This window comes from Tamandua tetradactyla, chromosome 26 (assembly GCF_023851605.1).
Source record: "Tamandua tetradactyla isolate mTamTet1 chromosome 26, mTamTet1.pri, whole genome shotgun sequence".
Lineage (NCBI taxonomy): Eukaryota > Metazoa > Chordata > Mammalia > Pilosa > Myrmecophagidae > Tamandua > Tamandua tetradactyla.
The window spans coordinates 31,969,551-31,983,951 of NC_135352.1; the positions used below are offsets into that span (position 1 = coordinate 31,969,551).

The following is a 14,401-nucleotide window of genomic DNA, read 5'->3' on the forward strand; positions in this document are numbered from 1 at the left end:
TTGGATACTGGCAAGTAATTCACCCCACCCTAAATATCTCTTTTGTAAGCATTGTTATAGGTTGAAATTACTCAGCTCCTGGAACATCTGTATGATAATTAGTACCTGAAAGCTCAGCAAAGAAAATATATTAACTAATTTCCTGACAATATGTTTCGAGTCATGCTTTATTCTGTCCTTTCCCTCAAATCCCACATCTAATCCACCAGCAAATCCAGTTGGGTATTCCTCTGAATATATCCTAAATCTGAACTATTTTTCATCACCCAAGACCAAGGAACCATTATCTCTGACCTAGTCTAGTCTGGCTCACCTACTGATTATTCGTCTGCAATTATTTTAATCATAGGGCAGGCCAACGCTCCTGTTCAAACCCATCCCATGGCTTCCCGTCACACTTAGAATGAAACAAAGAGCTATTACTATGGCTCATAAAGACTTAATCTGACCCAACCCTGGCTGGATACTTCTCCTACATCACTTCCTTTCACCCTACTGCAGTCATTCTAGATTTCTTGGTATTGCTCAAGCACAGAAGCATGCATTAGCCTTAGGAACTGCTCTTGCAGGCATCCCCAGTATTTGCATGGCTCATCCCCGTGACTTCATTTAGTTCTCTGGTCAAATATCCCCTCTTTTGGGAGGCCACAGCTGAAAATGAAAGCTCCCACTCTGTCCCCTGTGTATTTTTTTGTCACCGCACTTATTAACTTTTGATATTATTTATATGTGTTTATTTTCCATTATTTCCAAAGGGACTGTAACCTCCATGAATACAGGGGCTTTGTCTATGATTTTCCTACTATATCTGCAGCACCTAACCATGAGTGCTGGCATCCAATTCATAGTTTTAGATGAATTTTTAGATTATTGAATATACAAATAAATGAATATGTGCAAGATTATATATAATATCTATAACGGCATTCATACTAGGCCCAGGCAAGCTGGAAAAAAAAAAAAAAGTCAAGCATTAAAATGTCTCTTTCTCATTCAATATTTTACTCTGGGGATGAGACGAGAGCCAGTAAGAGGAAGGTCAAATAAAAAGGAGCAGGACTAGTAAAGTTAGTGGACACTGAAGATCTTGGAGGCAAGTAAGGCAAAACTGCACCAATTGTATTATTTTAATATAAACAAATAAGGAATTTGAGAAGTGGGGATTCTCCTTGAATGCATTTTTCTTTTAAACTCTGCTCAAAAGATGGGCTCTCTGCCATGCCCTGAAGGTCACCAGATTTCCATCTTCACTGGCTTAATGGAAAGACAGGGCACTCCATAAGTGCGGGCCTTCTCTGGAAGATTCCCTGCCTCTGGTTCCCTGTGGATGGCAGTCGGGAAACGCGAGTAGCAGCACTCCAGCTGGCCTCAATCGCCCCGAAGTTGCTCAGGGAACACGGCTCATCTCTAAGTGGCGAAGGCCCAACCATTTAGTGCTTTACAGACCATAGACTATTGCACTCAGCAACAAATAGGCAGGCGGCGCTGGTGTTGGAGCGCTGATGGAACCTGCTCCCTGTGGCTCAATTCACACAGTAGCCAAATGGGCCCACGTCCTGCCTTTTCTCCAGCTTTTGCTCCATGGGTGGCAGCAAAACGCTTAACCCCAACTGCAGAACCAAGTGCCACGAACCCCGTACCACTTTACGCGTTAGGAGTCCACTTGTGCAGGACCAGCCTTTGATGCACATCATGGCATTGTACACCATTTTGAGGTTATTTTAAGTGACAAAGCCTCCCTGCCAAGAGTTAAGGTATTCGTAACGCTGTTAACATTCCAAATAAGCACCGACAAGCTTGTGTTTTGAAAAATCAGCAGTGCGGTTCCTACCGTCTAAATAGACCTTTCAAAAGAACTTTACAGACACACTTTTTATGAAGAACCCAGGTGGAGTTCTCCTTTTCAGTTTCCAGGAATGCAATTTGCTAGTTAGACATTTGTTCCATTTTGCCTCTATTTTTGAGGATCCTACAGATAAATAATATTTGTACTTTCAGTGACATGGTAGTGCTTAAGTACGAATATAATCTTGCATGAAAACTTAAGGTTCGAAAAAATTAAAAACAAAACAAAAGGGCCCTTCCAAAATGGTAGGCTTTTAGGATGCAAGCGACCTGTTCCACATGTTTGGAAATATTTATATCCAACTGTAATAATAATAATAACCTCCTTCTGCCTTATGCATTCTTGTTTATAAGCTGCTTCTACATATCTTTATTTATTTGATCCTCACAAAAGTTTTGGAATTACCCTCAGTTTGCAAAAAAAAAAAAAAACTGGGGCTCAAAGAATTTAAGTCATTTAGCAGCCCACATTAAATTAGGGGTAGGCCTGAGACTGGGTTACAAATCTGGACTTCTCTTGTCGCTGCTGTTTTCTCCTTATTGTTGATTACTGTGACTCCCTCTGCTTTCCCTGGTACTCCTATATACACAAGGAACTTCAACTGGAGCCTTGTTGTCTCATGTGGACCACTGAAATATTAAGAATATTTTTGAAATGTAAGTATATGTCTCAATTTTAACTTAAAATGTCTAGTTAAGGCTTGAGCTATAAGATTACTGTCAGAGTAGTTATACATAAGCTAAGCAAATTTTGAAATATTTAATTAAACTTTTAAAAGATCTACAGATGACTTAAAAAAGTGTATTCTTATTTTGCACATAATAACCTGGATAGATCAATAAAATGTCTCTAAATCATCTAGGTACATTCACTTAGAAGGCAGACATTCTGCAGCTGTGTTAATAGGCATCTGCAACACATGTGCTGCTCATCACTTGAAACGTGATTGGTCTGCAATGACACGTGCTGTGAATGTAAAATACACACTAGATTTTAAAAATAATCTATGCAAAAATAAAAAGGTAAAATATCTCATTAATAATTTTATACTGATTACTATACTGAAACACTATTTTCGATTTGAGTTGAAGCATATTAAAATTAATTTCACCTGTTTCTTGTTACATTTTTAAATGTGGCTACAGGAAAAGCTACACGCGTGGCTTGCATTATATTTCTTTAGGCTACTGCTACTCTAGAGAATACCAAAGAAATCCAAGACATGGTTTTTGGCCTTGCTAGAAGGCAAGACAAAGTCTGTGAATGTGAAATAGCTAGCAGTGGGAGGCTATATGTGTTTAAGTAACCAGTGATTGGAAAATGAAAATAATTTCTCTGAAGAAGCTTAAAAGAGGGCTATCAATGTGGTCTAAAGTACTTGGGAAAGTCTAATGTCAAGGGCTACAATGAGTCTTTGGTTGGATGTGAAGAAAAAGAGGGAGGATGGCACAAGTGTTACCACCAAGCTAAGCAAAGGGAAAGATTTTAAAATAGAAGGAAAATGAGAAACCTGACATATTTATGCCCCCCCACCCTAATAATAATTACTAGTGAGAAACTCAGTAGTTTTTCTAATTTTCTCTCTAAATCTCTATTAAGCAAATGTTGGCAAGCAAAATCTGCAATATTTTAGTAAGTTTTTAGACATAAGCTCTTTTCCCCCCCTTAAAAGAAATTTAAGAATGTTTGTTAGTTACAACTGGAGTGTTCTCTGCTTGTTTTCTTCTTATGAATTCAATTTGCCCCTTTATTGCTACAAAATCACCTGATCTGAATCAGTTTTGCAAATCATTATGGGCTCTCAATGCTATACATTTGTCAAAATATCTGCAAGGAGAGAAACAACCTAAGGACATAAAAATTAACGCATGGAAATTAATCACTGATACTGGTTTGGGTTGTGAGACCAATAAGTAAAATAAATCCATTTTTAAACTTAAATTAAAAAGACATAACTAGAAAAGGTGTGACTGATAATCTGGCTTGTTTAAATAGGAACATGTGCTGAAACCATATGTCAAAGGAACACCAGAAACCTATAATCTGTAAGAAACATTTAGTTTTTAAATTTGGAATCAATATGGTAGAGCGAGAGCTATGTTTCATTCTCTCTCTGAGAGAGTCATCCAATTTATATGAAACACCAAAATAATGAAGTTGTCTCTGGGTTATTGGCCTCTTAATCTTGTATATTAATTCAGGTAATGCACTACTACCACTATCTTCTATTTAATTATTTTTATTTATGTACCATTAAGCTCCATTTTCATTACTTTTGGAGTACAAAAAAAGGACAAAGCCAGGGTATTTGGGCAGTGCCATCACCTCATTTGCAATCCTCAGAAGACCCTTTTCTTGGTAGAGAATACAAATGACAGTCCTTGACATTCTTTAAAAGCAATTTTTACTTCTTTAATTAGGAGTTGCAGGCAGGACCTTCTGCTTGAACCCTTAACATTTTCAGACACTTCTACCTCCCTGCTTCCTGGCTGACTCTTCCTAAGTTTGTGCTGAATGCATTCTTGATTTTGCAAGAAAGCTGCTTTCAGGCCCTTTCATACTCTGCTATAATCCCTGGTAATTACCAAGTCTGTCCCCGCAACAATAGGGGAATCCAGGAGGAATTCCGTAGCTATGCTTCACGGGTAGAACTGTACTTGGACATCTGAGCTGGATTTGCCTCCCAGGGACCGCTCCCCCCCCCCGCCCCGACTAGAAAACAGTCCTGTTAGAAATGCCAAAACAGAGGTGTTCAGAGGTTATGATGACAGTAACACTGTGTCAGTGAAAACACTGGTTACATCAAGTAAGGCAAACCAACTTTTGATGAAATAGCTCATTTAATAGTATCTAAATCCGAACTATAAAAGGCCCAGTACTAGGATGGAAGATTCTAACTACTAAATGCTTCAAAAGAAAACAATTTCTTATCCTTATAGGTTTCAAACCATGGGGGATTTGTATTTCTTTTCTCCCTTTGTTTTCCTGTAATTTTTTTTGTCCTTCACTCTTCCTTTTTCTTGCCAGCACCGCCATAGAAGCCATAGTAAAAGTCCTTAAATGCCACAAATCCAAGAGCACTGAATTAATATTTGTCTAATTACTATGCATTTGGCTATTTGTGATTTATCTTCTTACTAAGCATCAGTAGTTGGTCGTATGATTGATTTAAGGTCAAGGTCAATAACGTATTTTTTTTTTTTTTTTTTTTGCCATGAAGTGCAATGAAATCTACTGTTCACACTACTTCATTACAATAACAATTGGCAAACTAAGTCCTCAAACACCAAAATAATGTAAAATATTCCTGAATGGTTTTGTTCGAACGACCGGTAACATGGCACATTTCCTACAGTTATCCTGAAAAATCTATTATTGAGAGACTATGTGTAGGTAGGGAAAATTTTATGGCTCTTGCTCCCTTACATTAAGTTTAAACACCCTCAGTAATAAAATAAAGGAAATGTCCAAATCAAATGAGTAGAAAAATACGAAAAGCTATTTCTTGCTTCTGTGTGGATACATTTTTTTTAATCTTCCCAATTAGACTGTGAAATTTAGAAAAACTTATTCCCATCTTGTCCAACATCTAAGCACTGAGAACCACACACAATGCTAAGCACTTCATGATTTTTAACACCACTAGTAACTTTACTTCGAAGCCACTGCTAGAACGAGTGGAAGCATATACAGAAAAACAACAAAATCATAGTTTATATAAATGGCAGATAGGTAGTCAGGGATAGATATTATTATGGTATCTCAAATGTGTTGTTTCTACTTGTATTTAGGATGAAGTAAAAGCTGGCATTTTCATACAAATCACAGATTGAAGCATAAATCAACATCAGGTAATCTCAAGAATCTTTGGCAGATGCATGCCAATAATTCTAATAAAAACGGTGAACTACATGAACGCATACAGGGTTGGGAAATGGTGCAGTTTTTGGTCCTTTGGACCCCTAGGATTTCCAGGGTACCAGAAAAGTTTTTCAAGTATTCACAAAACAGACGATAGAATGCTTTCTCCAGGCTCTAGGCTTATGACACTCTGGAACTTATCCAGATTCGAAGACTGGAGAAGACACAAGTATTGCCTCTATATGATAGGGGAGTCAATACAGGCCAAGTGAATCCCCTTGTCCAGTTGTGTCCACTTTGACCAGATTAAAATGATATGAAGCAAGTGATACAGGACTAAATCTCAAGCAAGCATAGAATCCAACACAGAGTAAAAATGTCAAGTTCAGCATTAATAATGAAATGAAAACAGCAAAGAAAAACTATTTACTATAAATTTTTATATACTAAACCCAATGGGCTTTTCAATAAATCCTTCAAGAGGAGGAAAATGAACAAAAATATGTTTCTATTGGCAAATGCTCGTTAAATCTCCTAAAGCATGTTTTTGCTTTACCCCCTGCTTCTAGAGTTCTCAGCTCAATCCTATAAATTGGATGAGGCTGGGGGAAAAAATCAGCTCCTTAGTTCCTTGTAAACATTTCACTTTTATTTTTAGCAAAAAAATATTATTTTTCAAAACTTGCAGGTGTGAGGAAGCCAATATTCAAAGTCTCCTGTGAGCTGTTTTATACCTTACCCCATCAGACTGTCCTCGGACTAAAACAAATTAGATGAAAAACACAACCTTGTAGCTTCAGATACTCAAAAGCTTATTACAGTTGAAAATGAGTAAAACATTACAGCCGCCGGGCCTATTCAATAGGGAAGAGACCTACCCTGTGCTTAAACCTAGACGTAAGTCTGTGATGGCCTCTGGAAGAGAGCATGCTTGTCCACTTGTCGTCTCCATGCCCTTTCATCCACACATTAAAATACAGTCTCTGTTTGCTCTTTTATATATATATAAAAGTTACTAACTAGGGAACAATGAAAGCCTTTACTTGTGAAAAAAAATCATAAAATACAGAAGAGATGTTCATTTTATTCAACATTTTCATTTCATATGTAAGGATTCACAATCTCTCCTAAAGTCCTGTTGAATTTCAGTTCAGATACTCAAAACTACTCAGTTCCCCCAAAACAAATGCTGAGCATGGGTTTCAGTTTATAAGAAGAATCAAGAGCATATATACACAGTACAGATTTTAATGAGAATTTATATGCAGCCACTATTTTTCAGATTACGTAAAAAGGTAAAACGTTCTTAAAATCTATATGAAAATTTAAATTTGGATTTTTGGGAGAGGCTAGACACTCAGTGGACATGTGACTTTATGATTCTTTTTCTAAGTTCTTCAAAGAAGTCATTGCTGAGTCTACAAAAGGGATTTCCAGGTTTCAGAAAGAAGTATTTCCCTTAACACACACACACACACACACACACACACACACACAATCATCTGTGAAATAAATATATGAATGATAATAAAAAGAGATGAAATCATTTGCTGTTCAGGTGTCCTCAGTCTGATGAAAGGAACTATGAGAAAAAGAAAAGCAGTAAAGAACCACACGCAAGGTGAGAGCTTGAGAAAGAAGCCAAAGTTAGTGGTTTCGTATCGCTGCTCTTGGATTTTTATGTTTATGAGTGTGTTCCTTCCACAGTCCTTATGGAATTCTTATGAAGTTGAATGTTATTATCAATTCTACCATGAACATATTCCAGTAACAAGGTAGAAGGTTCCTTTAGCCTGCCTCATAAGGCTTATTTCTTTATTGTAAGTAGTTATTCTCGGGTCTTTTTCAAGGTTTTAAGATCACTTCTGAGCATCAACAAAAACCCAGCCCTGGCGTTAATAGTAAGAATAGGGAAATGTTCCTAAATATGTCATGCTATATCCCAAATATTATTAAGAATCAAAGAATGCTAAAATTGGTTAGATTTCCCAAAGATTTCATTTGAAAAGAGGAAACTGAGGCTTACAGGGGCTAAGCAGTGTTCTCAAGGAAATTGACAAAGTTGAGAATACCATAAATACTTTTTGAACCACCAATTAATATTTCATCTGCTATCATATACCCCCACTTATAACATTTCAAAAAAGTATAGTACATAAATTTTTATCATTGGGTAATTTGTTGATGAAACTGTATCTCTATCAAACAGATATTCTCTTGCCCTGGGATATGTGATATGCTCTGCTCTAGGTTTTTCCTGATTCAAAGCCTTTCCTTCATATATTTGAAAGTGATCAAAAACAAATATATCTTCACAATTAGCATTTACTGAAAACCAAAAGGAATATAATATTGTAATTACTATGTTCAATTTCTTATAGACTATATTAATTTAAATCATCTACAAACTCGCTGAGCACCAAACACCACCTAAACCATTGACAAAGTCATTAAGGGTAAAGAGCAAAAAAAAAACTCTGGAGCTGCTCCTTGTATATTGTGGCCTCATAAGATAACGGAACTTGTTAGATGCCTTTCGCTATTTATCTCACCTCTAGTGAAAGAAGTCATTTTTATACTATTTTGTATTGCCCTGTTACTTAATAACAATTTGCCAAGTACTCACTATTAGCAAGAGTTTGATTTACTCCTAGGAAATACAGCAACAGGAGAGTGGCCAGGAGAGCAAGGGAGGGGCTTGGACCTGGGAATGGGGCAGTCAAGGGTGAGAAACACAGACCTGTGTTGCCATGCTCCAGCAATAAAAGGAAGTCTTCAAGTGGTATTGGGAGACCAAACCAGAAGCCACGGGACTGAAAATCAATGACGGAGTGGCTTGAAACAGGGAATAGAAGACTCTCTGAGCAAATCCCGAAGACAAATGAGCCTGTGCTGAGCCTTGTTCATGTTCCTGATAGTCGGTTGGTGGAGCGCTGGGGCCATTTAAGGGCTCTGGATGGGGCACTAGGGAAACAAGGACGAATGAGACACGGATTACAGCTTAGTGGTCAAGGGAGGGACATGTGGAAAGACAAACCACAAGCAAATAATTATAGCACATTGATGTAAGTGCTATTAGCCCTATGTGTAAAGCTGTGGAGGCAAAGACGAGGGGGCGGCAGATGGTGCCAAGAGATCTGCACCATTTTCCTATTGTCACTGCAACAAACACCGTACATTTGGTGGCTAACACAATACAAGTTTGTATCTTACAGTTTGGGAGGTCAGGAGTCAGACCTGGGTCTTAGTGGGCTGGAAATCAAGGTGTCTTCAGCGCTGCTTTTCTTCTTGGGGCTCCCAAGGAAAACCCATTTTCTTGCCTTTTCCCACTTCTAGATGCTGCTCCTGGACCCTACCTCCAGTTTTTAAACCAGCAATGACCACTTGAGTCTTTCTCACATGATGCAAATCTGACTCTGGCTCCTCCCCCGCTCCTTCGCTTGTTAAGGACCCTTGTTCTTACATTGGGTCGACCTGACTAATCCAGGGTACTCTTCCCATCACAATACCCTTAATTCAATCACAGCCACAAAGTCTCTTCTGCAAGGTAAGGTAACATATTCACGGGTTCCAGGGATCAAGATATGACGGGGATGTATACTGGGGAGGGGTGGGGTCGGGTAGGGAGCATTATTTAATTATTCAGCCTACCACAGAGCTGGAGCAAATTAAGGTAATGAGAAGATTTCACATGAGATGATTTGACTGGAAACATGCAGGATAAGTAGATTTCCAGGCTGATATAGCTTATGTCTGGGGCAGGAAAGGGGAGTAGATTCCAGACAGAGGGAGCCCTATGCAGAATGGAGTCAAAAGTCTTTCATCCATTGCTTCCTGGTTAAATATACAATCTGCCATATAAGCAAATTGATCTGACATTCCCAGTCATTGTGTTCATGACCAGCATCTGCTGCTTGCCCGAAGATGTTAACACATTAATATCATATTTCCATACCTAACCAAATACTAAGGTTAAGCTAGCAGATCTGTTCAAAAGGGTCATTCATTTCTTTCTCTTTAAAGATGAGTCCAATGTTTTCGCTTGTTTGAGTTTAAACAATCTTTTCACCATTCACTAAGATTTAATACTATAATCATTACAAACAGTGCTGAAACACAATCTGCCTTCATTCAATGCCGATTTTTATCATCTGGTCCTGCTGAATTGCCTATACTATTTAAAAGTAACTATTTCCTTTAGTGGCTGACTTTGAGTCCTAAATATTCCATCAGGCCACCACCAGGGCAGGGGTTGATTGGATGCAACCAATTTTTACTTGCTTTTCACTCAAAGGTTAGATATTCTCCAGACTGAGTAAAAGGCATATGAAAGTACATCAAAGAATGGGGAGCAAGATATCACAAACACATGACCATCCTTTCAGACTGTCAACAAACTACCACCTCTGGTCTATTTCATCAGATTCCTTTTATGCAGCTGAAGTATGGGGACATTCTGGGCAACTCGAGCCTCAACTGCATAAATATATATATATATATATACATGCCAGGGCCCATCCTGAAACAGAAACATATGGGATGTGGGGAGTGCAAGGAAAGTTGCCTCCATTGCATAACTCAAAAGCAGTAGGCATACTCCAGAGCAGAGCTGATTTAGGATGCCTGGATGATTCCAGGATGGACCCATTTTGCCAGGAGTATTCCACAGGATGGCTGAATCTGAGAGTTGAACAGATGTTTCCAATCATTTAGGGGGTCTGAGATCAAGCTAGGTAATTGGGATGTTCCCCTGAGAGAGTCGGTATCTTGTTGTAGACTTAAGCCTGTCTATTCTTCAAGATCCCTCAGGTATGAGCAAACCACACATTTGACTACACCTCAAAGGTTACCATCACAGGGGGTGCAAGGACAGTGTGGGGGCGGTTAATGTCTGAATCCTTTCTCTCAATCATTATCTCAGGTGAAATTCTGTTTTTTGCTTTGTGTTAATTGTGGAGTAAAAGCTATTGCTATATATTAAGAATACTTTCATGTTGCATTTCTGTATTAACAAATTCCTGCCTATTTTGTGTTTTGTCCCCCTGAATGTCCCTGTACTCTTGTGCTATTTCTTTGGATTCTTCCTTGGTGACCTAGCCTAATTTCCAAGGATAGTTGCATTCCCACTTGCTTTTCAGATTTCTTATTGCCCTGATTTTTACAAAGTTTGTATTTTTCTATTGTTTTAGTCTTTTCTGTGCATTGGGAATTTGGGCTCTAGCAGAAATTTCCTTGAAAAGGCAACAATGTCATGAGGATTTATTTAAGAACTCATCTGGAAAAGATCATAAAACATGTTCTGTGATTGTTTACATCTCTACATTCATGGCAGTGTGGCTCTTTGAGGGACCCCATGCATTGAAGCCCAACAACAAATATTTAAATAGTGCCTGTGCCTGTCAGGTGCCAAGTACTGTGATGAGAGCCCGGATGTAATTATGAGATGAGAGTAAGAGGGTAGGAATGAATACGATATGGTCACTGCCCCAAAGGAAGTAAGTTCAGCAAGGACACAGGTATGCAAATAGCTATAATGCAATGTGATAAGTGCTTTTACAAATGTATGAACTGACTCCTTTGAGAGCACAGATAAAGGAGCAATTAATTCATCCAGAAGGAGTTCAGGGAAGCTTCAGATAAGAGGTCACATTTCAAATGGGCCTTGAAAGAAGAGAAGGACTTCCCCAAGAGACTTAAGGGTACCGAAACGATAGAAGGGAAGGTGGGAAAGTATATAACAAGTGGAAAAATCAGCATGAACAGGGGTTCATGAGGCTTGTGGCTCAGTCCTTGGCACATGTTAAGTGCCAATAAGTATTTTTAAGTGAATGCCTGTATGAATGAATAAATATTGAAGAATTGTCTACAGTCTTATTGCCCTCTCAAGTTTCAAAGTTTGGGTATATGGAGGCGAAAGGGTATAATTGTGGCTGATTGCATACTATTTGCAGGAGATGTTGGCTTCCCATCCTCGGTTACAGTTACCGTGATGGGGCATGAAGATGGAGGTTCTCCAACAAACCTCTTTCTTTGTCTTCTTGAGAAGTAATGAAGGGAGCAATGCAAAGAATGACAATTTTCTCTTAGCGTTCCTCATCTTAGCACCCTTCTCCTCCTTTCTTACTGAGAGGCTTCTGAAGTGTAACGATACGGGCACTGGATTTGTAGCCCGAAGATCAATAACTAGCTGAAAAGGAAGGGGTGAGGGGAGCATTTCAGGCAGGCAGAACAGCAAGTAAAAGGACCTGTGAGAAAGGAAGCCCGAGGAAGGTCACGGTTGCTGGATGCAAAGGGCAAAGGAGAATACAGGCATAGAGAGCTAAAAACAAGAAAGGTCAACTTTGCGCAGTGGCAATATCGTAGCCAATGAGGTTTATCTGAGGCGCGATTATTGCTAATTGAAAACTTTTCCCAATACCCCACCGTGACGACTTGAAATAGAGTCGGCACTGGCAATTTTTGACAGTCTCTACGGAGACTGAGTTTTAGTGATTAAACAGAAAAACATGTTTTCAGAAAAAAAAAAAAAAGAAAGGTCAGAGGCTTCAAGACCTTGCAGAACATGTTGAAAATAGATGTCTAGAGGGATGAGAGCATTTGAAGTGGTTTCAGCAGGAGTGTAATATGTAGCTATTTAAATTTCAAAATAAAAATCACACTGCCTTGGTGCAGCCCACGGACTGGGAAATATTTACGGGGGTGGGCACGTCAGTGGACACAGGGACAGAGGTCTATGGCATTTGTTGAAGCCAGAACAGATGGTAACTTGAAGTAGGGGAAGGCAGTGGAGTTAGAGAGAAATGGGCAAATCTGAGAGCTATTTAAAAGCTAAAATAGAACTTGTAAACCTCTAGTGCAAAACAAGTATTTATTAGATATTTGTAGAAGCATTTAAATACTTCCAACTAGGGTATCCCTTGATTGCTTCAGCCATTCAACAAATATCTATTGAGACCCAATTATTAGCCAAGCAGTTTGGCCAAGGCACTTAAGACTCAGCTCAAACAGCATGAGCAAGGGTCTCGGATGTAACACAACTTCTATTCGGATGGGCAGACAGGCAGTGATCAAAGAACTACACAGACAAGATAATTTTAGGTAATGTTGTGAAGCAGTACAGCAGGGCATAACTTCAGATCAGGTGGTTAGGGCAGCATGTCCAAAGAGAGGGTATTTGAGGTCACCTGAGTGACAAGAAGCCAGCCATCTGTAATGGACCATATATGCTTGGGTTACATTTCCTACTAGTCTCTTTATTGACTTGCTGGTTATTCCTATGTTTTTTTTTGGGGGGGGGGCAGGGCGGATTCATAAAAGAACGTCTTAGCATTCATAGAAGTCTATGTTCTTAGGAGACATTATCTACTTTTTTTTTGCTTAATTGGAGAAGTTGTGGATTTACAGAACAGTCATGGATAAAATGCAAAATTCCCATATGCCATCTTATCATTAAAACCTTCCATTGGTGTGGTGCATTTGCTACCACCGATGTAAGTACATTTTGGTAATTGTACTGTTAACTACAGCCCAGGCTGGAACTGAGGACTCACTGCCTAACTCCTTTTAACTCCTCAGTGTCACAACAGGGAAACAAGTAGGGCTAACATAGGATGTTCTGCTCCCTTCTGTCTCAGGACTAGAGGAGAATACCACTAGTCTTTAAAAATAATGAAATAATAATAAAAGTGGGAAGTGATTCTCAATGCCCACAAAATCCTTTTCTACACGCTGTTTATTTAAACAGGTTAAAACTTTTAAGTCTTCATTATACATTTTCCTTTTTAAAAAAATTGAATAACACATTTCAGCATATATTTAATTGCTGATTAAATACCATGATTTGAACACTTTAAAATTATTAACATTAAGGCTGATATATTATGGGAGTATCAGAGGCCTGGAGAAGTTATACTCTGAAGGGTTATAATTTTAACTTACAGTTCCATCAATTATTAAAAATTTGTTTGGAGTTATTATTTGACTCTTTTTAAAAGTTATTCTAGATTGAAATCTTGAAGACTTATCGTTCATGAGGGGTTAATGATGATTGACGTTCTTATAAGTTTTGAATTTGTGAAACGTGGATGTATAAGTAAGTCTTTGTATGTATGTGTATCTATGTGGATATAGTTTTATATAGAGACGACATTTTCATTTAGTACATTCCGTGAAGTACCTTAGAATACAATCAAATCGCCTGGTCTATTTCTATTCTGGTGTCTCTGATATTCATTCTAATTTTCCATGTTCTCATAGAGAAAGAATCTGAAACCTTGAGGGAAAAGAAAACATACAAATGCTATTAGAGTGCACATTTTTGAGCAGCAGGAAGCCAGTAGTAAGTGTCAGAGATTGATCAGGACTGTGTTCTATATATAAACAACTGCCATCAGGTGTGCCTTGCTACGAGGTCCTCCGTGAACCCCAGCAGTAATTTGAACAATTTAGAATTTCAGGCAGCCCAGAGAGAGAGTAAATTATTGAAAGATTTAACTTCCAGTGTAAAAATGTGTCTTCATAGCAGATTCCTCAAAGAAACAGAGTCTGTCCTTCTATATTGAATGAAATTTGTTTGCGTAATCAAAAATATTTAATAATTTACTTCTAATCAAGCTCAAAAAATGTTGGTAAATCATTAGTTTTGTGACACTAGGAGATGATCCAAAAACAGAAAACATACATATACGCGCACGC

The 14,401-nt window shown here is 38.4% G+C and overlaps 1 non-coding gene across 1 annotated transcript; it reads left to right on the forward strand.

Moving 5' to 3' along the window:
- Nucleotides 1–12,044: 12,044 nt before the first annotated feature.
- LOC143670057 (U4 spliceosomal RNA) lies at nt 12,045–12,185 on the forward strand. The gene has a single exon (XR_013169238.1). It is a non-coding gene; the product is annotated as a U4 spliceosomal RNA (small nuclear RNA).
- Nucleotides 12,186–14,401: the final 2,216 nt, after the last annotated feature.